We start from the raw sequence: 26,786 nt of genomic DNA on the forward strand, positions 1-26,786 counted from the left end.
TGCCCACAAAACTGATTCTCTTAGGCCTAGCTGAGAATTCATTTGAAAACAGAGCAAAACAAATCAATCTACCATGAGTTCATGTTTGATCTCCTCCTCGCGCTGCGCGGTGGTTATCTCTTTCAGCATGATTCAAATTTCCTCTAGTCCGTTGTCCTGCTTCAGGAGCGTGATCTGCAGGTTATTCATTTCCTTTTTCAAGTTCGGGAATCCTTGAGCTATCTCTGTCATCTCCTCGGCGACCTGTTCCATGGCTTTTGCTAATAGACGCTTCACAACCCAATAAACATGCAATGCCTGCTTATACAGCGATAAGCGTCCCCTTGTGTTCCCAGGGTCCGGAATAAGAAAGCTCCATTCCTCCATTTCTGGATCAGAGGCCTCCTCCAGAACTTTATTTTCCAAGTCATCAATAATCCTTCTTATCTCCGCGTTGGTCCCTTCGTAGTACGCTCGTTCTGCTTCCTGAGCTATCTGCTCCGTGGTTCGACGCCCTCTTTTCTGTTGATTTGGAGGCGGTGTCTCAGTTTCATAGCGTTCAGCTTGCCAAATTCTCCCACGACCCCTGCGCCTTCTGCCCTTACCTCTTCTGGATGGTCTTCCTCTGGTGTTACCCCGACTTCCTTGACCAACCTCGAAAGTCCCCTTCACCATGCATTCTTCCTTCCCGGTCTCCATTTCTCCTTCCCTGTGATTTCCTTCTTCTTCCGTCAGCTCCTGCTCCATCCTCTTGTTCCTAACCTCTCCTTCCTTGGACAGCTGATGTTTTTTAGTCTCCTGCAAGCTTTCTTTCTCCTCTGTCTGCTGCTTAGCATTCTTTCTCGCGTTCCGGACTTCCTGCTTGTTCTTCCCCTGCTCCATCCATCTGCCATCCTCTCCAATGTTTCCACTTTCCTTCCTTCCTCCCTCCGCCATAGCCTCCTGCCCTCTTCTGAGACGGTAACCAGGGTTTCTTTGCCAGATAGCTTCAACCTTCGCCACCTTTCTAATCTTCGGTTTATCAGTTGTCTTACCTTCTCCTGCTCCTGTTGATTTATCGCCACCTATCCTGCAATCCACCGACTGAGCGCCGCCGTTCTTCTCCCCTGCCTTCTCCATTATTCTCTCGGTTCCTTGTCTCGGGTTTCGGCCTTTCCTGCATGCCATCATTGCATCCCTTGATATGATTACCCTGAGATGTGGCTTGTGCTGCCGTGCACTGCCCACCATAATTTCTCTGTACAATTCCCTTTTCGCCACCCCGATTGGGGTCACCATGCAAACATCTGTCATATAAACTATCTTAGACAATTATTCAAAATCACTCATATTTTCTTGCACACCATTAGAATTCACATCTTCAAATGAATGACTGGATGCAGATGAATATGTTCCATATTCTTCTCTTTCATCAACTAGTGCCCCATCTGAGTCAACATGCATGTCCACCATTTCAGGTTTCTAAAGTCTTCTAGATCTACGAATGGGTTCAACAGACTCCCATATCAACACTGTTTCTTCTAGTAGCAACCTCTTCAAAATCTCTATCATCCTAAAACGAAGAGTTCCTCTCTTTGTTAAATTGAAGTCATAAACAAGTATGTCAACATCCTCCAATTTTAAGAGGTCCGTGTGGCGATGATTTATCTTTGTACCCTTTCTTTTTCTCTTTCCCCCAATTTGTTTATCAACTACCATCTCTGGCTTGTACACACCATTGAATGGGTGTGTATTTGTGGCATACCAATGTACTTCAACACTTGTAACATCTTCATTTTCTATAATGACCTTTATAACCTTGGCAACCCAGAATGGATAGCCATGTGCATCTCTATCTGCTAACACTGTGATCATGCAACCCTCTTTAATATCCTATACTAAACCCCTGAAAAGGTATTTCATGGCTTCAGATTATGCATTGGATGTTCTGGAACCAATATACATTTCTCTTTCCTCTACATGTGAAGAATTAATAATACCGTGAAGTTGTTGATGTTCAACAATGTTTCTTTCCTCATGTTCATTTGACACATTTTATGGCCAAATAAATGGAGTCTTCAAAAATATATCTTCATTTGTTGACCTTGAAATGATATCACTCTGATTATTGAAAAAAGACTCCCACCAAAGTAAATCAACAACATCAAAGTTCTCATATGTATATCTAATACATTTTTTAATTTCTTCCAAGCAATCAGAATAATTTATATTTTCTCTTCTGCCTTCGTGTATTATGAACTTCAACAATTGATTGTAATAACAATATATTTGATGCAAATAATGGATGATTTGGAATGAACTTCAAAAATGCAAAACCTGATGACGACACCCATTCTGCAGTGATTGAATACGTCTTGCCCCACATTAGTGTTTTCCCATAAATTTTTTTGATACATAATTAATGTTGGAAGCTAATGCCATTAAGTTGTTCAATGCATTTCTCCTCACCATGCGATCCCAGAATAAACCTTCGCATGTCAACAATTTCTTCCAACACATGAAAAATAGCCTCTGGCATGTATGATTTCTTAATACATTTAATTAATGATGACAAGCTCTCAACATCCTTCCTCCTTAATGTGACTAAAAAATGACTGAACATCTGATTAATATGGTCATGAGTGTTCCCAATAAGAAGGAAACCAACTTTTACCTTCTGAAAAATTCTCAATTCTACAAGCATGTTTAGATATCCAAAAACAATATGATTTTTGTTTTCATGACAAGTGTTGTCCAATTGTAGATACAAAACTTGAGGAAGATTACCAGACCAATGAGAAAGCACATCATGAATTATGGTTATTGTCAGATTTGCATCATTATGGATGTTTGGAGCTATGAAGTAAACCCTTGGGCAACATTTTCCCATTGAAGACCATACGACCGACCAAGTGAAATTGAATAAAATTTTCCTCTTGTAAATTTTTGGGTGTGTGAACAAAATGTGGTAGAAGTGTTTTCTTCTGGTCCATACCATCAATTATCAAACCCAAATATTTATTTGGATTATTATAACACTTCTTTTGATGCTTGTACAACTTTTTCCTTTCACTTGTTTGCGGTTTGAGATGCTCTTGAAGTGCTTTGACAATGGAATCTACACATAACATAAAAAAAGCTATTAATAATACGTTTTCATAGTTGATGACTATAAAATTTAAGAAAATAATGTTACTAATGTTTACCTCTTTCTGCCCCTTGACATTTATCCCTTTTTTATTTAAGAGAAGCACATGTACTGCAAACCCCTATCCTTGTCTTCTTAGGAATACAAACATTGTTGAATGCTTTCTTCCATATCTTCACAAAATATTGATATGTAATAAAACGACCATTTCCCTCAACACCTTCTGCATATTCTTTGTATAATTTGTAGATTTATTGTCTTGAGAAATTATATGGAATATGTATTGTGTCTCTATTTGGCACAAACTCTCCATGATTTGAAAATAAGTCTTTCATCCATCACATTGCAGTATTTGCTAATGGCCCAACCTCTCATTTACGATGTACTTCTGAATAAAATGTGAGATCTCTTTCCAAATTTTCTTGGATTCTTGACAGACAAAAATACCAATTGAATGAGACATTTTGAAATCCTTTCTACAAATAAATAAAGACCCAATACGATAATCATAACCTGAAAATCTAGATTGCATTCACCCCACTAAATATGAATTTTGCATGCTTTTATTCATTGACAATATCTCTTCCTTTTCTCCAATGAAAACTTGAAATCCATATGTTTCAAGCAATCCTTTTGACAACATTCAATTGAAATGAGATCACTGCTAGAGCTTCTTTTCATGAGATATTCTGCTCTACCCCTTGTATAACTAGAACATCTTGGATTGATACAAAAAGGTTTACTCCTACTCCTAGATACAATATTTGCTGGAAATGTCTCCATCATTTCATCATCATCTGTATAAGCATTTTCATCATCATTAGGAGGAATATTATCATCACTATGATAATTTTGAACATAGTTAGGAAATTCATCACCATCATTGTTTGAAAAATATTCATTACCATCCTCAGTTGCAGGAAATTTTTCACTACCATCATCTGTGCTTTTGAAATACTAACTTGGAGGATATTCTTCATCATCTTGATCTTGCCCTTCGCCAGTGCTACCCTCATAGTCCTTAGAATTAGGACTAAATGGAAAATTTGATTCTTTATTTACTGGATATTCTTCATCTTGTGCGTTGTCAATGCTGCTCTCATAGTTCTTAGGATTAAGACTACGTGAAAAATATGAATCTTTATTTACTGGAAATTCTTCATCCTGTGCGTTGTCAGTGCTGCTCTCATAATCCTTAGGATTAAGACTATGTGAAAAATATGACTCTTTATTTACTAGAAATTCTTCATCCTACCCTTCGTCACTGCTACTCTCATAGGCCTTATGATTAGGACTAAGTGGAAAATGTGACTCTCTATTTATTGAAAATTATTTATCTCGCCCTTCGTTACTATAGCTCTCATAGTCCTTAGGATTAGGACTAAGTGGAAAATGTGACTCTCTATTTACTGGAAATTCTTCATCTTGCCCTTCGTCACTACTGCTCTCATAGTCCTTAGGATTAGAACTAAGTGGAAAATGTGACTCTCGATTTATTGGAAATTCTTCATCCTGGCCTTCATCACTGTTGTTCTCATAGTCCATAGGATTAGGACTAAGTGGAAAATGTGACTATTTATTTGAAATTATTCATCCTACCCTTCGTTGGTGCTGCTCTCATAGTCCTTAGGATTAAGACTAAGTGGAAGATTTGACTCTCTATTCATAGTGAAATAATTTTCATTATATTCATCAATATGAATAGAGTTGTTACGCGACGAAGATGTTGATGCTTCACAAAGTGAAACTTCACTATCAGAAGAATCCATGAATTTCAAACAGAAGAGGTTGAATGATACAAATGCACTCTCTCCTAATGATAATATATAGCTTAAAGAATGAAAATTTCCGTCCAAAAAATTTTCCTTCAACAATTTCGTTTGAAGCATTTCCCTCCAAAATTAAGAGAAAATTTTGACTCTAATTTCCATTCAAAATTTCCAAAAAAATTTGTTTAATACATTCCTTCAAAATTAAATTTGATATTTTACTTAAATTATATAACATTTACTAGACAATTGATTTTTTTTTTAATTTTTATTATATTTTTATCCCACATGTCACATAAATTAATGTATCATCATATATATATATATATATATACCACATTCAAGAAGCGATAAAACAATTCCATAATTTCCACTATATAATAAATTTCGTTATCACTATTCCTCACATCACATCAAGACTTCTCGAGGTTTCGTTAAAAATCTTGGAGCGATTTTGTGGAGTAGCTACATTGTCATCAACAACACATTCAACGGGAGATTATCACATTTCAAAGGTTAGTTTCCCTTTTATTTCGACCATTCAATGAGGAATTTCGGGAAAATAGTTTGTTAGATGTTGACAAATCATTTTCTTTTTTTAAATTTATTTTCTTTTCTTGGGGAGCAACTCAATTTATTAATTCAAAATTTAGGAAAATTTTGAAACTAGGTAGACTTAAGTTCAAATCCCATCGAGTGCTGGTCTTAAATCTCCATAGGTTTACTAGTATTTACATTTCAGCTGGGTTGTTATGTTCATGCAGGATACCAAACAAAAAACCCATTCTATTAAAAAAAAATTAACATTTAGTTAACATAGGTTCCTTCTCAAAAAAAAAAATTGACATGGGCTAGGCTTGCCCAATGACCCTCTGGCAGGCAGGGGGCCGCTGTGTCACTGGTGTGCGCGACAGGTCTGGCCATGGGCGTTCCTGCCCGCGGCACAATGGGCATGCCAGGCACGATTGTTGTGCCATGAGCGGGCACACCCGCCCAAGGCACAAGGCTTATGCCTTGGGTGGGCATGCCTGGCCGTGGGCATCTTCGCCAGATGCACAGTGGGCGTGCAAGCACGCCTGCTGTGCCCGGCCAGGGCATAGGACCTGTGCCTTGGGTGGGCGCGCCTGGCCGTGGGCGTCTCCACCAGATGCACAGTGGGCATGGAAGCACACTTGCTATGCTACGTGCGGGCATGCCCATGGTCGGGCACGCCTTCCCGTGGCACAACGCACGTGCAGGCAGGCATGCCCATGGCCGGGCACGGTTGCTTAAGGCACAGGAAGGGACATGCCCTCTTGTGACTTGGGCGAGTGTGCTCGGACATGGACATGCCCACCCGTGGCACAATGGGCGAGCACGCCCATGGTTGAGTGCGCTCGCCTAAGGCACAAGAGTCCTATGCCCCGGGGGGACGTGCCCACTGGCGGACCCCTGGTAGGCAAGGGCCCTGTGCCCTGAGCGGGTAGTCCCACTGGTGGCACAACGACCCCGGGTAAGCAAGGGGTTGATTCCAGGAATCAGTCCCTGGTAGGCCAGCTGACCCCCTGGTAGGCCAGCTAACCCCCTGGCCTGCCAGGGGCTGATTCTGAGAATCGACCCCCTAGCAAGTAGGGGGTTGATTATAAGAATCAACCCCTTGCCTGCTAGGAGGCTGCTGTGTTGCTGATGGGTGTACTTGCCTGGGGCACAACGACCCCCTTTTGAGAATCAACCCTTGCCTTCCAGTGGGTCGATTCTGAGGTCCCTAGCAGGCTAGGGGGACCCCCTCCTTGCTAGGGGGTTGTTGTGGCCCGAGAAGGTGTGCCCACCAGTGACACAACGCCCCCCTTGCAGGGAGGGGGAAATCAGGCTCGGTCGTGGGCGTGCCCGCCCACGACAAAATGGGTGTGTAGCCCGACATGCCCGTTGTGTTGTGGGCACACCCACTGACAGCACATCGAACCCTTAGGGCCCGATTATAAGCCAGGGGCCGATTCCCTAGCCTACAAGGGTTGATTCGGAGAATTGACCCCTAGAAGGCCAAGGGGTCTGCACATCAAATCCTTAGCAGGCAAGGGCCCAATTCTCAGCTAGGGGCCGATTATGAGAATCGACCCCCTAGCCTACCAGGGGCTGATTCTGAGAATCTGCCCCTAGCAAGCTAGGGTTCCAATTCTGAGAATTGACTCGTTGGCCTACTAGGGGCTGATTCTCAGAATCGGCCCCTTGGCAGGAAGGGGATGGCCTAATAGGGGTTGATTCTCTGAATCGACCCTTTGGCAGGCATGCGGTCAATGTGCCTCGGGTCGGCCCCTTGGCAAGTAGGGGGTCGATTCTGAGAATTGACCCCCTAGCCTAATAGGGGTTGATTCTCTGAATCGACCCTTTGGCAGGCAAGCGGCCAATGTGCCCTGGGTGGGCGCACCCATTGGTGGCACAACGACCCCCCAGTAGGGAGGGGGCCTATTTTAAGAATTAACCCCTGCTTGCTAAGGGGCCGATTTTAAGAATCAGCCCCTGCCTGCTAGGGGTACGATTATGAGAATCTACTCCCCTAGCCTACCGAGCGCTGATTATGGGAATTGACCCCTGAAAAGCTAGGGGGTTGACTCTAAGAATCATCCCCTTGGCCTACCAGGGGACGATTCTCGGAATTAAGGGACAATGATGAGAATTGGCCCCTGGCAAGCCAGGGGGCTGATTCGGAGAATCGAATCCACTAGCAGGTCAGGGGATCTGATTTTGAGAATTGCCCCCTGGCCTGCCAGGGTTCAGTTCTCAGAATCGACCCACTTCTTGCCAGGGCGTTGATTCTCAAAATCAACCCCTGCTTGCCATGGGGTCGATTTCGGGAATGGGCTCCTAACAGTCCTGGCCTGCCGGTGCCCAATTCTGGGAATCGACCCCTGGCAGGCGAGGCCAGGGGGGCGTTGTGCTGTGAGCAGGAATTCCCACGGACGAGCACGCCCCCTGTGCCTTGGGCGGGTGCGGCCGATTGTTGGCATGCTCGCCTGTGGCACAGTGGGTAGGCACACTCGCTGTGCCGCCGACATACGCATGACGTTGGGAAAAACACTGAGAGGGGGGAAGGGGTGAATCAATATTTACAAATCAATAACTTTTTCATTTTATCATCAGATTTATATACGCTAGTTCAGTGAAGGGAACTTGTGTGTCCGCACAACTGTTCTTACAGCAACCATCGTATATCCAGTGAACTTATGATTCAATTAATTCATCATATGTTGATCTTTAATCAGTGCATCAGTACTTTATTAAACATTAAACAGTAACCATGTGCAGTAATAATAGAATAAACCATCACACATAAGCAACACACATGAACACCAAGATTTAAGGTGGAAACCCAATGCGGGAGAAAAACCACCCGATGTTGTCATCTCTGTCTTATTTTAATATAAGAAAAACTTGTTTACAATCTTGTACTGGTGCAGACTCATACCAGTATGCAGGAATCCACCTACAGAAGGCTACAACATTCTCTCGTTCTCCAACGTCTACTAGAAGAGAGCTACAACCCGCTAGATCTTGTACTAGCCGATATGTTTACTAGTACATAGGCACCGAACTACAAAAGGCTCCAACCTTCACTCGTTCTCTAGATGCTACTGGAAGGGAGCTCCAATCCCCTAATCTAATCACTAGCCATTATTGGTAGGAAGCTTTGACATCCTCACTGAAGGCTCCAACCCTCAGTATCCTCTAGGGACCACGTTTCATACATTTTCAGATTGGATACTCCTGGTGCACAATAATACAATATGAAGGCCACATTTCATCAAATTTTCACGTTGGACCCATCATAAAATTTGAAGCTCAAACTCTATAATAATAACTACATCAACCAACAATTAGTCAATTTGAACAGTCAGATCACTGTCACTAGAACACTGTGTTGAACTCGAAAACCTGCATCATCATTCAGAACCAACTGTAACCTAAAAAATCATGTGTCAGAATGTATACACTACTTTAATGAAGCCATACTACATGTATACGCTACTTCCTTTAACGCAACCCGCATATACCTCTAAAAATACTGAATCATAAAACTTTTGAATCAAAACTCTACCAACCGCTGACATTCTGAAGATCTACTGTCATATTACAGATTTCTAAACAGAGAGTAGCAAGGATCACCCTTCTTTCTCAATCAATCAATCAACCAGACTCAATCTCCTTATACAATCAATTTTACTTTTAGATCTAATGAAGACATCATTAACAAACATCAGTAAAACAACAACAATGATCAGATAGATCAGTGATCCCTGAACAGCAAGCTTTTCTTCTGCATAAGCTACTTGGAAGTGTCGAACCAACTTGTATATGTGTCTTCACCAAGATGAACCAATGTATAGATTTGCAAATAAAAACTTATAACTTCGCAGCTATTCCAAACTTCGGATATACCCATATCATAGCATTTAAAGCACAAAACATTTGTTAGCACTCAAATCTAGCCTATCCATTATCATATCGCATAATGATAAGTCATTATGATCCTCATCCTTCATTAGATCACATCCATCATCAAACACTCAAGTGCATACTTATTCCAGATCAAGCAAAGTATCATAATGCATTTGATCTAACTCTTCATAAGATATTCATTACTTGTGCACTTAACCCTTTGATATTCTCCTCTTTATATAGATTTAGCCTTTCTCAATACCTCGGAGCAAAACAACACTTAGAACCTATGGTATTTGTGGACGGGATCAAGTAACTGTTATTCCACTGAATATTGTGGGCTAATACCTTGGTATGGACCCTTGGTATTCTTTCACCTTAATTTCCTTAATTTTTCATCCCATACGTGTTTTTCCTCTTGTGAAAGTGTGTGCATACGTATACACTCTTTTTGTACAGTGAACCCGTGTGTATACGCTCCTTTTGTACAATGAACCCACGTATACAACTTAACCTTTGTTCTATGCAGGTTCACGATACCATTGCCTTGTTACCTTTGAATTGACCTGTTATAATGTGATTTTCCATCATACATCACTTCTGAATTGATTTCTCTGAACTACCCTGCATTTTGTCACATTTGTAAACACAACTACTATGCATTTTGTCACATCCTGTTTATACTTTTATCAATTAGTTCATTCATCAAATATCAAGGACAACACACACTAACAATCTCCCTGTATCAAACCTTTGACCATTATTCTCTTCCATCATTCTATCACCTCTGACCTGTAGATTCATCTTTGTTCCATCATTCTGTCACCTCTGATCTGTCTTGTAGATTCATCTAGTTGCCATATACTTGTTCTGCTACAAGTGGGTTTCCATCAAGCACAACACATGGATCATAATGCCAACAATGTGCCCCATTGGACTTGATGGAAACCACTTTGGTGTTTGCTCACCACAACCTGTAAATAACATCAAGCTACTCTCCAAACACCACTTTCCAAACACCAAGCTACTCTCCCCCTTTGACATCAAGGGCAAAGCGCTGACTGGCCAAGTTTAAATGAAAGACTTCCATATCTGAACAACTGAATATGAACATTGATCATGCTCGCCCTAGGTACATGTTGAATTCTCTGATTAAACCCCCCCTTTGTACATGCTGAGATGCACTATACCATCCATGCTCCTCGTGAGCATATGTAGAGTCTGTAAAAATATTTTCCAAAACAATGTCAGACCAAGCAGTAACTCCTCAAAAACAATTCATTGATATTCATTCAGGTTGGTCTTTATTATATACATGAGGGAGAGACTGTTCATTTCATCTCCCAGTGACTATTCATATTCTCTATTATTTATTTACATCAATTTCAGTTATTCACCCAATCCTGATGATTAGGTGTCAACATTCCCCCCCTTAATCTGAAGGGATGTTGGTGAGTCCAAGCATCGTTCTGAATCTTTCAAGCTTTTCTCTTCCAAGCGCTTTGGTGAAGATGTCTGTAATTTGCTCATTAATGGAACAATGGCAGAGATGGATTGTTTTGGCCTCAATCAGATGATATTTAGTATTGATGTGCTTCATTCGATCATGGAACTTTGGGTTCTTGGCCAATTTTATTGCTGAGGTATTTTTAATCATGAGTGGAGTTGATTTTACTTATTTTACCTGCAAATATTCAAGAATTTTCCTGAGCCACACAATTTCTTTTGTTGCCTCAACTACTGCCACATATTCTGTTTCTGTTGTGGAATCTGCTGGAACTGATTGTTTGCGTGATCTCCAGGAGACAGCTCTTGATCCAAGACTCACAACATATCCTGAACTAGATACCCCAGTTTCTTTGTCTCCATCGAAGTCTGAATCAGCGTATCCAATCAAGCTGAAATCGTCCACCTGTGTATACTTGATTCCAAAGTCTTGAGTTCCCTTCAAGTACCTTAGAACTCTTTTTGCAGCAGACCAATGTCCCTCACAAGGCTTTTGCATAAACCTGGAGAGGGTTCCAACAACAAACGAAATGTTTGGTCTGGTAGTAGTTAGGTAGTTGAAACTTCCTACAAGCTGTCTATACTTTCTTGCATCCTCAAATTCTTTTCCTTTAATGGATGTGAGCTTTAAGTTTTGTTCCATTGGAGTAGTAAGAGGATTGCATTCTGTCATGCCAAACTTGTTCAACAGATCTCCAATGTACTTATTTTGTGAAAGAAATATCGACTTCGGATGTTGAGTTACTTCAATACCAAGATAGTAATGAGCATAGCTCAAATCAGTCATTTCAAAACCTTTCCTCAATTCCTTCTTTATGGATGCAATGTAGCTTTCATTGTTCCCTGCCATCAAAAGATCATCTACATATACCACAAGATATACAACTATTTTACCAACTTTCTTGACAAATAAAGTTGCATCATCAAGATCATAATATTTGAAATTGAGTTTCAGAAGATGCTCAGTTAGTTTTTCATACCAGGCTCGTGGTGCTTGTTTGAGGCCATACAAGGATTTCACAAGTTTGCATACTTTATGTTCATGTCCTTTCACAGCAAATCCTTCAGGCTGGGACATAAAAACATTCTCTTTTAGATCTCCATTCAAGAAAGCAGTTTTTACATCCATTTGATGGACTTTCCAATCGTTCTGAGCTGCTAGGGAAAAGAGTGTCCGGATGGTAGCCCATTTTGTTGTGGGGGAAAGTCTCCTCATACCCCTTCCTTCTATGAAAAACCTTTTGCCACAAGCCTAGATTTGTGCTTGTCAAGTGAGCCATCAGCTTTATACTTGTTCTTGTAGACCCACTTGCAGCCAATTGGTTTGGTTCCTAATGGAGGATCAACCAGCTTCCAAGTGCCATTCTTTATTAGGGCATCATACTCCTTTTGGATTGATTCTTTCCATTCATCATGAGAAGCAGCTTCTTTGAAGGAAGTTGGTTCGAAATCTGTAGACAAATTCAATTCACAATCATAAGAAACATCCATATCAACGGGTGAATCAGAGTCATCTACATCACTTCCATTTTTTTCGTTTTGAATTTCTAGTTCCTGTCTTTCCAACCTCGTCAGGATGAACACTTTCAAGTGTCGTTGTCAACTACTTTGGGGGACCTTTCTAAGATGGTCCAGGCTGCTCCGTTGATTGAGTTGGGACTAAATCAAGATTGAGTCTCCCAATTCTATCAATCACATCACTTAAAGCATCATCCATTGTTGGAGTTTCATGCGAGGGAGAGAGTGCTTCAGAAGAAGATTCCACAGGTTGATCTAGTATAGGAATCCCCCCCTTCAAGATGTGGAATCTGATTATCAAATTCTTGAAATGATTTTGCATTTGCAAATCTATCCAATCGATCAAGTTGCCGCTCAACAACATTGTCAGTTTTGGATGTTTCAAGAAAGATTACATCTATGGATACAACAAACTTTTTATTGACTTCATCATAAAGACGATATGCTTTGGAGGTGTTTGAATACCCCAGGAAGATACACTTACAACTTCTTGCACCAAGTTTGTTTCTATGTACCTTTGGTATCAAGGCATAACAGGTGGAGCCAAAGACCCTGAGATGCTTTACCGAAGGAATGTGCCCATACCACATTTCATAGGGAGTCTTGTTTCTGATAGCATTAGATGGACATCTATTCTTTATATATACAACACATAGAACTATATCAGCAGCATCAATTTTACATTTTTGAAAAACAACATGGAGCGCACCATATTTAAGATTGTCCTATTCATTCTTTCAGCTACACCGTTTTGTTGGGGATTATAAGGCACAATCGTTTGATGTTTGATCCCATGTTGGTAAAGATAGTTTTCAAATTCATTTGAAGTGTATTCTTTTCCATTATCAGTGCGAATAGAGCCAATATGAGATTGTGCATCATTTTCAATCCATTTATGAAAGTTCTTGAATGTTTGAAAAGCATCAGATTTGTTCTTCAATAAATAAACACAACACATTCTGGTGTAGTCATCAATAAATGTCATCATATATTTATTTCTATTTGCAGAAGGAATAGGTTTTGGACCACATAAATTTGAATGAATGAGTTCGATTTTTCTATGTGCTCTTGAATGTGAATCATGATAACACTGTTTTCTATGCTTTCCTAGAATGCAAGCATCACATTGCTTAAGTTTCCTAGGAATTGTAGGCAAACCAGCAACACCATTTTTCTTCAACAAGCGGAGGCTGTCATAGTTCAAATGTCCAAATCTAGCATGCCATAATAAACTTGATGGAAGTGTACCTTCTTCATAATGAGAATTGTATGAGAAATGTTGTGCACGAGCAGAGGTACCTTGCAACTTGAGAAGCCTTTCTTCTTCTATTCCCCTCATGACAAGTGAGTGGTTAGATGCTTTTCTCACCTCAAGCTTTCCATCAAACATATGAATTGAGTGACATTGCTGGCGGATGTGGACCAAGGACAAGAAGTTTCTCTTAAGCTGTGGGAGATATAGAACATGATGCAAAAGAAAGTCTGGAAGACCAGGCAATTTGAGCCTGATTGTGCCAAGCCTTGATGGCTTGATTTTTGATTGGTTTGCATTGTATACTGCTCCATCAACATTGTCAGTGAATTCTTCAAAAAAATATTTTCTACGAGTCATGTGGCAAGTTGCTCCTGAATCAAGCGACCAATCATTTTTCCAAGAAGCAAGTGAAGCATTAAATAAATCTTCATTTACTCCGATATTACATTTTGCCATAACATAATGAGCAGATTCAGGTGCTTTACCTTTGTCTGTGTCATTAGTTTTACCTTTGGGTTGGTTTCTTCACTGCTCAATTTTGTCCCAAGGTAACTTACATGTGGAGGCATCATGTGATCCATTTCTTTTGCAGCGTATGCAGTGCAATTCTGACTTTTCTCCTTGAGAGTGTCTGCCCTCTCTGCCTCTGAAATATCTTCCTCTTCCTCTTCGACCACCTCTTCCTCTGGAAGAATCTTGGGTAAGATTCTTTTCTTTATAAGAAAGGCACATAGCCTCTTCAGAAGATTCAGGGGATGTCGTCTTTCCAAAAGTTTTCTCTCTTTCAACAAATTTTTTCACAAGAGAGTCAAAGGTAATATCTTTGAGATTTCCATTTGCTTGCAATGACTCAAGATAATTGGAGTAAGTAGGATAGAGTGCCTTGAGAAAAGCGACAAGAGGAATATCCAATTCAACCTTAGTTGCTTTGATATCATGCAAAATAGATTTTACTTCGGATGCAAGAGCAAGAAGATCATTATTTTGTAATTCAAGAGTGAAGAGTTTAATCATGAGTTGAACAACTTCAAGTGCAGAATGTGAGTCATAGAGTTCTTTAAGCTTTTGTAAGGCTTCGAAAGCAGTTGAAAATGGCGAAATATGGCAACTCACCTCTTCACTTACAGATGCTGCAATTAATTCATAGGCTTTGTTGTTCTTATTTTCCCAAATGGCGAACCCTTTGTCTGAGGTAGGTTGTTCTGGTTCTTTGTCTCTGTCTCCAATACACACTCCTTTCCACAACTCATTGAAAATGAGGGTGTGTTTTATCATCCGGGACCACTCAGGATAGTTCTCCTTGGCAGTGAGAACTATTCCCACAATGGATATGATTGAATGCATTGTAAAATCTGAGTGCTGTAAAAAATACTTCTGCTGCCAATCTATAAAATATTTTCACTTCTACACTGTAATAGCAATATTCTTAAGAAAAAAAAGTGCAATTCTGATCAAGAATGCAGTTTTGGTAAAAAATGCATTACTGATAAAAATGCAGTTCTAGTAAAAAAAATCATCTTCCAGCATGGCTTTAAAGGACTCCTGTAGCTTAGAGTTTTTGTTCAAAACCCCATAAAACCAGAATGGAGCAGCGTATGGAGGGAGAAGTTGCAAACGCAACGTATTTACAAAGGAAATTAATGGTGGTATGTGGGTACAACGTGGGAACCAAATGCAGTGTTTCAATGCAGCAATTAAGTCACAGTTTCATTGACCACAGACAGGCGAATGAAAAGATGATGAAGCCGAGGCAGGTGAGATATAGATAACGAGACAGATGAAGCTCCAACACACAGCAATTTTGACCCACATAAAGATTCTTTATGTTATGCAAACAGACAGGTGTTTAGTGCTTGACAACTCGTGAGTTGTTATGTGGTCCTCTCTGAACCGATGGTGCTGACCATTGTCTCAACGTTAGGCAACATTCAGTGCTCAAACCAATTCACATATATAAATAACCACACGAGGAGATATATCCATGCTCACGCACCAAGAAACAACTCATTATTCAATGAACAACCACCATTATTCAATTAACACGGAATTTAATTATTCAAATGGACAGACAGCCCTGGGGCAGTGTAATACCAGAACTTCTTCAAGGTAATGAAAAACTTGTGTATGGTAGTAGAGAGGAGGGGAGGTCTACGTATTACCAATGCGTATTGTTGGGAGCAGCGTGAGGTTTGACAACGGAGGTCTGGCAATGGAACGCTAGCAGCACTATAGGAGCAATACAGTGAAGAGAGGCAACGAAGACTGGCAAATGGTTCCCCTATCTTCTCATTCCCCCACATTGGCATAGAGACCAGAACATTTCAGAGTGCATTCTTTTCAAATTGTTGCAAAGGAATGAATAGTTATGATGTAGCGTAATATAGATTGACGCCATTATTTGTTCACTTCCTCCATAAATCAAGCGACTAGACCATTAACGATTGCAGCCCAAAAGAGAAGTTCATGAAAACAACAAGCTGAACGTTGGATGAGAGATAATTGCAATGAGGAGCAGGTCTTCGATGGGTATACCAAGCGTTACCCAGATTATCACGCAGAGGGAAGACCCGGATTATCATGCAGAGGGCAGACCTAGATTATCACGCAGAGAAGAATATGGCACACTGTAGGAAATGCAGAACAGATTTCTAAAAAATGGCAGAAGGAGTTACAATGGCAGATAGAAGCCAAAAATGGCGCTGGTTCTGATACCATGTCAGACCAGGCAGTAACTCCTAAAAACAATTCGTTGATATTCGTTCAGGTTGGTCTTTATTATATACATGAGGGAGAGACTGTTCATTTCATCTCCCATTGACTATTCATATTATCTATTATTTATTTACATCAATTTTGGTTATTCACCCAATCCTGATGATTAGGTGTCAACAAAGAATAACATGACTCTATAACTCAACTATGTGAGTATGACTTTCCCATTACCAATGACTCGTACATACATCAATCTCCCAACCAAGTAGGGATATACCAAATGACTCAACCACTCAACCAAGTGGGATTACATATTTGACATGATCTGAAAATTCCATACATGACTGAATATGACAATTATTACATCATAAGTCTTTACATGAACTTTACATCAAATGATATACATGTCATTTATAACAAAGACCAAAGATCTAAACAAGACCATGATAGTCATCAACAACTATCATACACCATATATGATATGCAGCATAAGCATATGTCAGCGACATCCAGACCAACAACCTATATATTTACATCATCAGTTCCCAATATATGACAATGTAAATATCATCAACCTGTGACAAAGTATGCCACATATAAATATCAACTCATCCTCTTGATCTCATCAAGATCAACTTTCTTTGTTTCCTTAGTGGAAAGAGCCTTATCATAAACTTCCATGAATCAACTAGGCATATGTCATATCTCCAAGCAGTAACACAAAATCATTCACATCATATCATATGTATGTGAAAACACCATAGTCATCTTCTATGATCATAACATCATCATCAAGAACTGCATGACCTTTCCACCAGAACCCTCAATATATCAACCATGTATCATCACTAGGGAACATCCCACATCTGATAAGCATCAACCATGATAATCAACATATGTGAGTATCAAACCTATCATCATAAAGTAAGAAGTCATCATCATTATATCCATGTCTCCAAATAGCTATGTCTTCATGAGACCTGCAATAACACCATTCTCTTGGCCAACCAACAATATTTATCAATATTCAACTTAAGTAATAAGCCATGTATCCAGCATAATGTGTGTCCATCAAAGAGATAGAAATATGTATCTAGCAAACCATGAGCTCATATTCATTTTCAAGCTTTCTTGATACCATCAACAACAACAATCCTCAACCATGTGAGAACCAAGAACTATAGGAATCCTCATCCATAACTGCACCATATGAAGTTTATGCATCTTTGAAGGCATGATGACAACAACATAAAAGAAATGACACTTATCAAATAATGAAGTTGTGTACTCAAGCTTTATTCTTCTCCTTGTCCTTACGAGGATCACCATGTAAGCAACATACCATATGTACTGTATGCAATTTCAAAAGAGTCATCCACAATCATCCATAAATCTTATCTGAATAACAACTATGTGGCTCAACCAATATAAGTATGATCTGATATTTCATCATAGGCAACTCATGACTGCAACATAGCATGATGTATCTTTTAAACACTTCAACAACATAAGTACCAAAGACTTCTAAACATAATGCCAACAATGCATTATTAGAAGCATATCATATTTTCCCCCTGAACCTGTGTCGACTGTTCACTGTCAGATCTGATCATTGCATATATCAGTAAGGATCATAAATGCATCATCATCAACTAGTTATACATCAAGTCATCAACAACCTATGAGGGTCAAAGTCACTTCTACATATCATCAACGGACTGTAATCATCATCAATCATAACAGAAAGGATAATTGATAATTGAAGGAACCATATCAGACCCCTTTTCTTGAGTATGTCTTACTGCTTCTACATCAAACCAACATATACGCGACTGTGCAACTTCTAACTCACGTATATACGCGACTTGTATTCATGATAACTGCGTATGTGAATTAGAACATTGAAATTTCATAATTTCAGTTCCTCCTAAGTCTGTTTTGTCTGTATATTGAGTTATGCCACATTTTTGTAACTGTGATTCCTTCTTCTTCCATACCTTGGAGTGTGATGATGTTTGCTCCTTTTGGTATGTTGGCTGGAATTTGCTCTTGCATTCTTTTGCTATATGCCTAAACTTGTTACAAGCATAGCATCTTATATGTTTCATATTCCTTCTAAAGCAATCAATGGCTTTGTGACCAAACATATTGCAAGAAAAACAATATCCCTTAAAGTACCTGGAAGCTGATGATATTTCTGTGACGTTATTAGCTTGAACCATTCTACTTCTGCATCTTGCTGCAACATGTCCAAAATTATGACATATAAGACATTCAACATTATTCATCAGAGGAATGAATCGATTAACACTTCCATGGTTAGGAGTAAATGATTTTCTTTGAAGACTTTCTTTCCTTGGTTGTTGATGGGGTTGACCTCTTATCTCCTTTTTGAGCATTTCAGATTTTGCATTAGAGTTCCTTGCTTTAGTTTGTTACCTATATTCACCTTTAACAGTTTCATGAAAACCAAGACCAAATTTGATGGCAGGAGACCTTTGACTACTAAGAATATCATCCAAAATCTTAGTACTATCTTGAAATCGTAAAATTTTATCATTTTTTTCTAATTTACCTTTTAGGATATTTACCTCTACCTGATATTGCTCTTCCTTTTCAAGATACCGTTTCTTCATTATTTCTTCATCTTTTCTTCCTTCTTCCACTCGTTGTTTTAATTTGAGAATCTCATTTTCTTGTTCTTCGTCTTCTTGAGGTAGTTCTTCATTCTGCCTATTTGATTTTCAAGATCTTCTTTTAGAGAGACTATCTCAGCTTCAAGACTTTTATAGTAACTGGATCTTTCTATAAGTTTATTGATTGTTGTATCCTTTTCATTTACTTCATTTCTCAATGATGTCACTTCATCCTATAACCTTTGACATTGATCTTCCTTTTCCTTGTACTGCTTCCTCACTTTGTTTCCTTCCTCCAACTGAGCTTTTAATCTGGTAACTTCTTTTTTGTAGGCACATTTCCTCTTATCAATTAGATCTTTTTGATCTCTAATTGTGTCTGTGAGATTTTTAAATTCTGCCTCTATTTGATTTCTTTCTCTTTCACCCATAAGAGAAAATTCAGTTGTTTCGTTGTCACATTCATTATCTTCAAATGAACAGAGAAATGTATCACTAGAGGACAAAAAATTTGTACCTAATAATTCTTTTTCTTGTTCATCTTCATTCCAAGGTGATTCTGAATTTGAAGAGTTTCTTTCACATAATAACCAATCGTCTCTTCCACTGTCACAGTTCCTTTGAGTTGTCTTCTTCTTTTGAGGTGCTTTATTCTTTTGCTTTTTTCCCATTGTTACTACGAATCTCCTTCAAGCGATCAAGCTTCTGCCAAAGGACCCGTCTGATACCAATTGTTGGGAAAAATATTGAGGGGGGGTGAATCCAATGAACTTATGATTCAGTTAATTCATCATATGTTGATATTTAATCAATGCATTAGTACTTTATTAAACATTAAACAGTAGCCATGTGTAGTAATAACATAATAAACCATCACACGTAAGCAACACACATGAACACCAATATTTAAGGTGGAAACCCAATGTAGGAGAAAAACCACCTGTTGATGTCGTCTATGTCTCATTTTAATATAAAGAAAACCTATTTACAATATTGTACTGGCGCAGACTCATACCAATACACAGGCACCCACCTGCAGAAGGATACAACCTTCTCTTGCTCTCTAGATTCTACTGGAAGGGAGCTACAACCCCCTAGCTCTTGTACTAGCCGATATGTTTACCAGTACGTAGGCGCTGACCTATAGAAGGCTCCAACCTTCACTCGTTTTCCAGCTGCTACTGGAAGGGAGATCGAACCACCAGATTTAATTACTAACCACTACTAGCAAGAAGCTTTGACTTTCTCATTGAAGGCTCCAACCCTCAGTATTCTCCATGGACCATGTTTCATAAATTTTCAGACTGGATACTCCTGGTACACAACAATACAAAATGAAGACCACCTTTCATCAAATTTTCACGTTGGACCCATTAGAAACTTTGAAGCTCAAACTCTATAATAATAACTGCATCAACCAACAATTAGTCAATCTGAACAGTCATATCACTGTCACCAGAGCACTGTGCTGAACCCAGAAACCTGCATCATCATTCAGAACCAACTGTAACCTCTAAAATCATGTGTTAGAATATATACGCTACTTTAATGAAGCCATACTGCATGTATACGCTGCTTCCTTTAACCCAACCTGCATATACCTCTAAAAACACCGAATCATAAAACTTTTGAATCAAAATTGTATCAACCAATGACATTCTGAAGATCTACTGTCATATTACAAAGTTCTAAACAAATAGCAGCAAGGATCACCCTTCTTTCTCAATCAACTAGACTCAATATCCTTATATAATCAATTTTACTTTTAGATCTAATGAAGACATCATTGACAAACAACAGTAAAACGAAAACAATGATCAAATAGATTAGTCATCCTTGAACAACAAGCTTTTCATTTGCATATGCTACTTGGAAGTGCCGAACCATTGTGTATACGCGTCTTCACCAAGGCGAACCAACATATAGATCTGCAAATAAAAACTTATAACGTCGCGGCTATTCTAGACTTCAGATATACCCATCTCATAGCATTTAAAGCAAAAAACATTTGTTAGCACTCAGATCTAGCCTATCCATTATCAAATCGCATAATGATAAGTTATTATGATCCTGATCCATCATTAGATCTCATCCATCATCAAACACTCAAGTGCATTCTTAGTCCAGATCAAGCAAAGTATAAGAAACCCATAACATGCAAATTTTATTTTGAGCTAACTCTTCATAAGATATTAATTACTTGTGCACTTAGCCCTTTGACCTTCTCCTCCTTATATAGATTTAGCCTTTCTCAATACCTCGGACCAAAACAACACTTAAAACTTGTGGTATTTGTGGACGAGATCAAGTAACCATTATTCCGCTCAATATTGTGGGCTAATACCATGGTATGGACCCTTGGTATTCTTTCACCTTAATTTCCTTATTTTTTCATCCCATAGGTGCTTTTTCCTCTTGTGAAAGTGCATGTATACGTATACACTCTTTTTGTACAGTGAACCCGTGTGTATACACTCTTTTTGTACAATGAACCCGCGTATACAACTTAACATACCTGAAAACATCATTTTTCTTCAACTTCTTGATTCTGATCTGTAGTCCTTTGTTCCAACATCCTATTCTTCTATACCATTTCCCTGTTACCTCTGAATTGACTTGTTATAATGTGATTTTCCATCATACATCACTTCTGAACTGATTTCTTTGAACTGCCCTGCATTTTGTCACATTTGTAAACACAACTACCATGCATTTTGTCACATCTTGTTTATACTTTTATCAATTAGTTCATTCATCAAATATCAAGGAAAACACACACTAACAATCTCCCTGTATCAAACCTTTGACCATTATTCTCTTCCATCATTCTGTCACCTCTGACCTGTAGATTCATCTTTGTTCCATCATTCTGTCACCTCTAATCTGTCTTGTAGATTCATCTAGTTTCCATATACTTGTTCTGCTACAAGTGGGTTTCCATTAAGTACACCACATGCATCATAATGCCAACATATGACTAGGCACACCCGCGTCATAGCGGTCTCCTACATGACTGTTGTGATGCAGGAGGGTGCGCTTGCCCAAGGCATAGGCACAACCTATTCCTTGGGTGGGCGCTCTCAGTTGTGGGCATGCCTTCCCGTGGCACAATGGGCGCTTGCACGCCCAATGTGCCATGGGCTAGCACGCCCAAGACTGGGCGCGTCCACCCATGGCACAAGCTACCTGACTGTGGGCGTTACCACTCGCGACACAATGGGCATGTAGTCATGCACACACTGCATGCTCGCTGTGCCGTGGGTAGGCACGCCCAAGGCACAACACATCCGTGGTACCATGGGTGTGTTGTGCCTTGGGTAAGCACAGGCATTGCCGGGTGCGCCCGTCTACGACACAGTGACCCCCTGGCAGGCATGGGGCTAATTCTGGGAATTGACCCCCTCCCTTCCAGGGGGTCGATTATGAGAATCGGCCCCTGGCTTGCCAGGGGGCTGAAGGGCAAATGTAATTTTTTTTTTTAAGAAATGGTTTTTTTTTTGGTACCTTGGATGAAGCTAACAACCCACTTGTCCTGGGGTTTGTTGTGCATGATTCTGGTGTTTTTTTGGTTTTAGATTTCATTTTGTTTTGTTTGTTTACTTAAGATATTGGTTTTTTGTAACTTATATATATATATATATATATATATATATATATATATATATATATTGTAGGAAAATTACATCAAGGAATGTTTCTGTGAATCTTTTTGGACCAAAGACAATAGTTACATCATCTAAAACTAGAGGTGGATCCTAAAAAAATATTGTTGAACGAACTCGACCTGAGCTAATGACTAAAAATCTAGCAAGTGGCTCCTCAAAGGAAAATAAGTTGGTTTCTTACTGGAAGAAATCACAAGAAGTGAAGCATACACATTTTGCATGGTTTGTGAAAGATAGAGAAGGCGAAGAAGATTTGCAGATATATCGATATGCTGGTATGATTTACGATGGTGGAAGTTATGAGGTGTTGGGAAAAGTAATACACATATGTTTGATGTTGGATATTGATGTTGTTTATGTACTTACAAAACTTCCCAAGTCACATGACAAGATTAGATATCAGTTTGCATTGTCGATGTATGACATGACGAATGATTATACAAGGATATGTAAAAAAATCATAAATGGCATTGCACAAAATATCGTAAGTATTTGTATTTATATTTATATTTATGTGTTTTGCATTATTGTAACTATATTATTATATTTTTTATAACTTAGCTTTTATTGACATATTATATTTTGTTTGACATAATTTTACTGGAGGTCTTTCAATTATGTTGGGAGGAATTTATTTTATAGAGTGAGATATTATGAATGTTGTTGCAGTTTCTACTTAGGGTCAGGAGAAGATATGACAAACAAGCAAAAAAAGTACTTCATGATGCTACATGACTACATCCAAATAATCGACAAATAATTCCTATAGTGGATAAATCTAGCAAAGCCAAACATGTTACTTTTGAAGATGAGGAAGCTGAAGATGAAGAATATGTTTCCATTGCTGAGGATGAGATTAGAACTGATTTTAGAAAGGAGAAGAGTCATAAAAGACAACAAAAATTCCCAAGATTATCTCCCTTTTAGTTGATGATGAAGAGATTGCTTATGTGGAAGAAAATATGGTAACCAAGAGGAGGAAGAAATTAAAAGTTGATAATTCTCAAAAAATCATGGCCAACAGCGAAGATCTTATTGAAAACTCAAAAGGAAGCTGGGAAATCATTAGATAAGGAGGTGATGTAGAGAATGACATTATTAAAACAAAACAAAATGCCATTTGACATCAGTTGACGAAGACAAAGTTAATTGAAGTGTTAGAAAATTGTATATTACAGAGTAATGGAACACACAATATTGCAGAAATATAAACACAAAAAAGACATAATACAAGAGAGACACAGATATATGTGGTTCACCCAATTTGGGCTACATCCACAGAGAAACAGTCAGTCCTTCCTTTTATATTATCCAACAAAATGAAGAGATATAACCTACAACAGATCCACTGTAATTCCCTCTTCACTCTCACACAGTCTCCTCTCTCTTTCTCGCTTGGAATACACGTCTCCATAGCTACAATACAATTGTCTCATATATAGCGAGGGGTTGCCTTCTAGGGCAAAAAAACCCTAAATTAAACATAACTTCTACCGTCATATTTCCGCCTAATGAACGACCCAAATTGACTACGAAATTACAAGCTAGGAAATCATTACATAAGGAGATGATTTAGAGGATGGCATTATTAAAACAAAACAAAATTCCATTCGACATTAGTTGACGAAGACAAAGTTAATTGAGGTGTTAGAAAATTATATATTATAGATTAATGGAGCACATAAAATATTGTAGAAATATAAACACAGAAAACACATAAAACAAGAGAGACACAGATATACGCAGTTTATTCAATTTGGGCTATGTCCATGGAGAAACAACCAGTCCTTCCTTTTATATTATCTAGAAAAATGAAGAGATACAATCGACAATAGATCTGTTGTAATTCCCTCTTCGCTCTCATACAATCTCCTCTCTCTTTCTCGCTCAGAATACATGTCTCCATAGCCACAATACAATTCCCTCATATATAGCGAGGGGTTTCCTTCTAGGGCAAAAAACCCTAAGTTAAACATAAATTTTACCGTCAGATTTCTGCCTAACGAATGGCCCAGATTGACTACGAAATCACAACATTTTACAAGGAAATTTGACATCTATTTTTAGCTTCGGGGGCAGTGCCCCCGATCCCCTGCCAAGGGGGGGGGGGGGCTCTAAAGAATCGCCGTCGGTTCCCCCTGGACCCCCTGGAAATGCGCAAAAACAAGCAGCGTTGTCGCCACATTATGAAATGAGGTCCAATTTGACAATACTTTTGAATAACAAAGATAATCAAGCTCCACACCCAACATGAGGGTGGTCGTACATTTCAACTTAATGTCAACCAAATCTATAAGCCAAATGAAGGACAATTTAAATATCATATTAGAAAGCCACCCCACTTGCATGTTCACAACTTGTATACATTGATGAGGTACAATCCATATGTTCATGTGGTTGATTATGTTCTTCTTGTTGATCTAATTCAAGTTCCCAACAAAGAAGAATTTGATAAGTCAAAATGTTTTGAATATAAATATTATGTACTTGGTGGGAACCATTTTATAGAAGCTCAAAGGCAATTGATGGAGGAATATCCCAATAACCGGTGTTTTGAAACAATGAAATGTATCATCTATGCTAGTTTAACATATATGGGAGCAAAGTTATTAGCATGGGATCATAGTATAGATAATGAGTATAGGATGTCTATGAATTTGATCCAAAATGTTAGATCTATTCATAATGAATTTGAAGAAAAATGTGGTGGGGATAAAACAAAGATTAATATAGCCTTTCAGAAGGAGTGTTGTATAGAAATATGTTATCAAATTGAGTTAAAATCAATTCAAAAGATAGCAAAATAAATTCTGATACATTCAGAGGTATGGATAACATTTTCCAGTTATCATTTAGAACTAGAGAGATATGGAAATTGATTAATGAGATTTTCGACATGTGGCAGAACATTGACATTAAAAACCGAAAGGTCAAACTGTCTAAACTTTTGATATGTAGCAACAGTAAATCAAGTCCTGAAATGAAGCTCCTTCCATAAGATATGACTATCACACCTTGGAGATCATTGCAATGAGTGAAAGATGAAAAAATTGTCAAAACAATATTATTTCGTGTGAAGTCAGGGGAATTATCATTGGACGAAATGTGTGAGGAACTTCAAAAGTAAGTTTGTTGAATTATTTTTACTTATTTCTAGATTATAAGTTTCTTTTAAATATAACATGTTGTTGGTAGTACTTTTTATACATATCATTATATAAACATTTTTTACTTTATTTATTCAGTCACAAGGTTTACATGAGAATACAAGAACAAATGGTTAAGTTGTTGGATGAATATAACTGGGATGATGTTGTACGCAACTACCCAGATTCAAGTTCTACATCAACACTAAAATATTTTTATCTTGCATTTAAAAAGGTATATTGATTTATACATTCATTTTTATTCATGTGTATACTATTTTTATTTTATAACTTATACTTATATATATATATATATATATATATATATATATATATATATATATATATATATATATATATATATATATATATATATATATATATATATATGTTTATTTCATTAAAGATGAAGAAGGATGCAAATGAAGCATCAGATAGTTTCAGAAGCTTTATTGAAAAAATTAAGATGGAAAGGCTGAGAAATCAATGTCTTAGTAATGTTGAAATTGATCCCAATGTTACTCATTTCATTTGGAATGGGCTCGAGACTATCCAATATCAAATAATACAACGTGATTGTGAAGACATTGCAAAACTCATACCTAAAATGGATTATTCCCTAGTTATTGCAGGTATTCCTCATGGTTTAAATATCCCAAACATTGAATATGATAGTGACACTTATACTTATCAAGCTCTTAGTAAAGTGGTTGTGGGATTTGTAGAAGTCACAACATCACCATTACGGAGATTTGTGACATTTCATTTAAACACACAATTTGCAATGTTATTGACAAGCTTCAAGGGAAAATAAAACTCAAGGATGCATCTTACATGGTAAGGCGTTGAAATTGTATGTTTGATTAATGTTAAAAAAATCATTTATGTATAAGTTAATTGAGCTTTTACTATTTCATGTTACATGCAAAAGTCAAACTTATTAACCACAAAGATCAACCAATTATAAGTAATTGCGAGTTCATCCATGTTGAAAGTTGGACTAGAGATGATAGCTTTAAGCCTATGCTTCTGAATCAAATAGATGGAAAGAGTCATAGCC

General features: G+C 38.3%; 1 protein-coding gene across 4 annotated transcripts in view; it reads left to right on the forward strand.

Moving 5' to 3' along the window:
* Positions 1–26,786, forward strand: part of LOC149190438 (uncharacterized) — a 362,163-nt gene that overhangs the window by 334,856 nt on the left and 521 nt on the right. The gene's annotated exons all lie outside the window — the stretch shown is intronic.

Source organism: Pinus tabuliformis, chromosome 3_1 (genome assembly GCF_031772625.1).
Source record: "Pinus tabuliformis cultivar Carrire ecotype Pingquan chromosome 3_1, CPIR1, whole genome shotgun sequence".
NCBI classification, from domain to species: Eukaryota; Viridiplantae; Streptophyta; class Pinopsida; order Pinales; family Pinaceae; genus Pinus; species Pinus tabuliformis.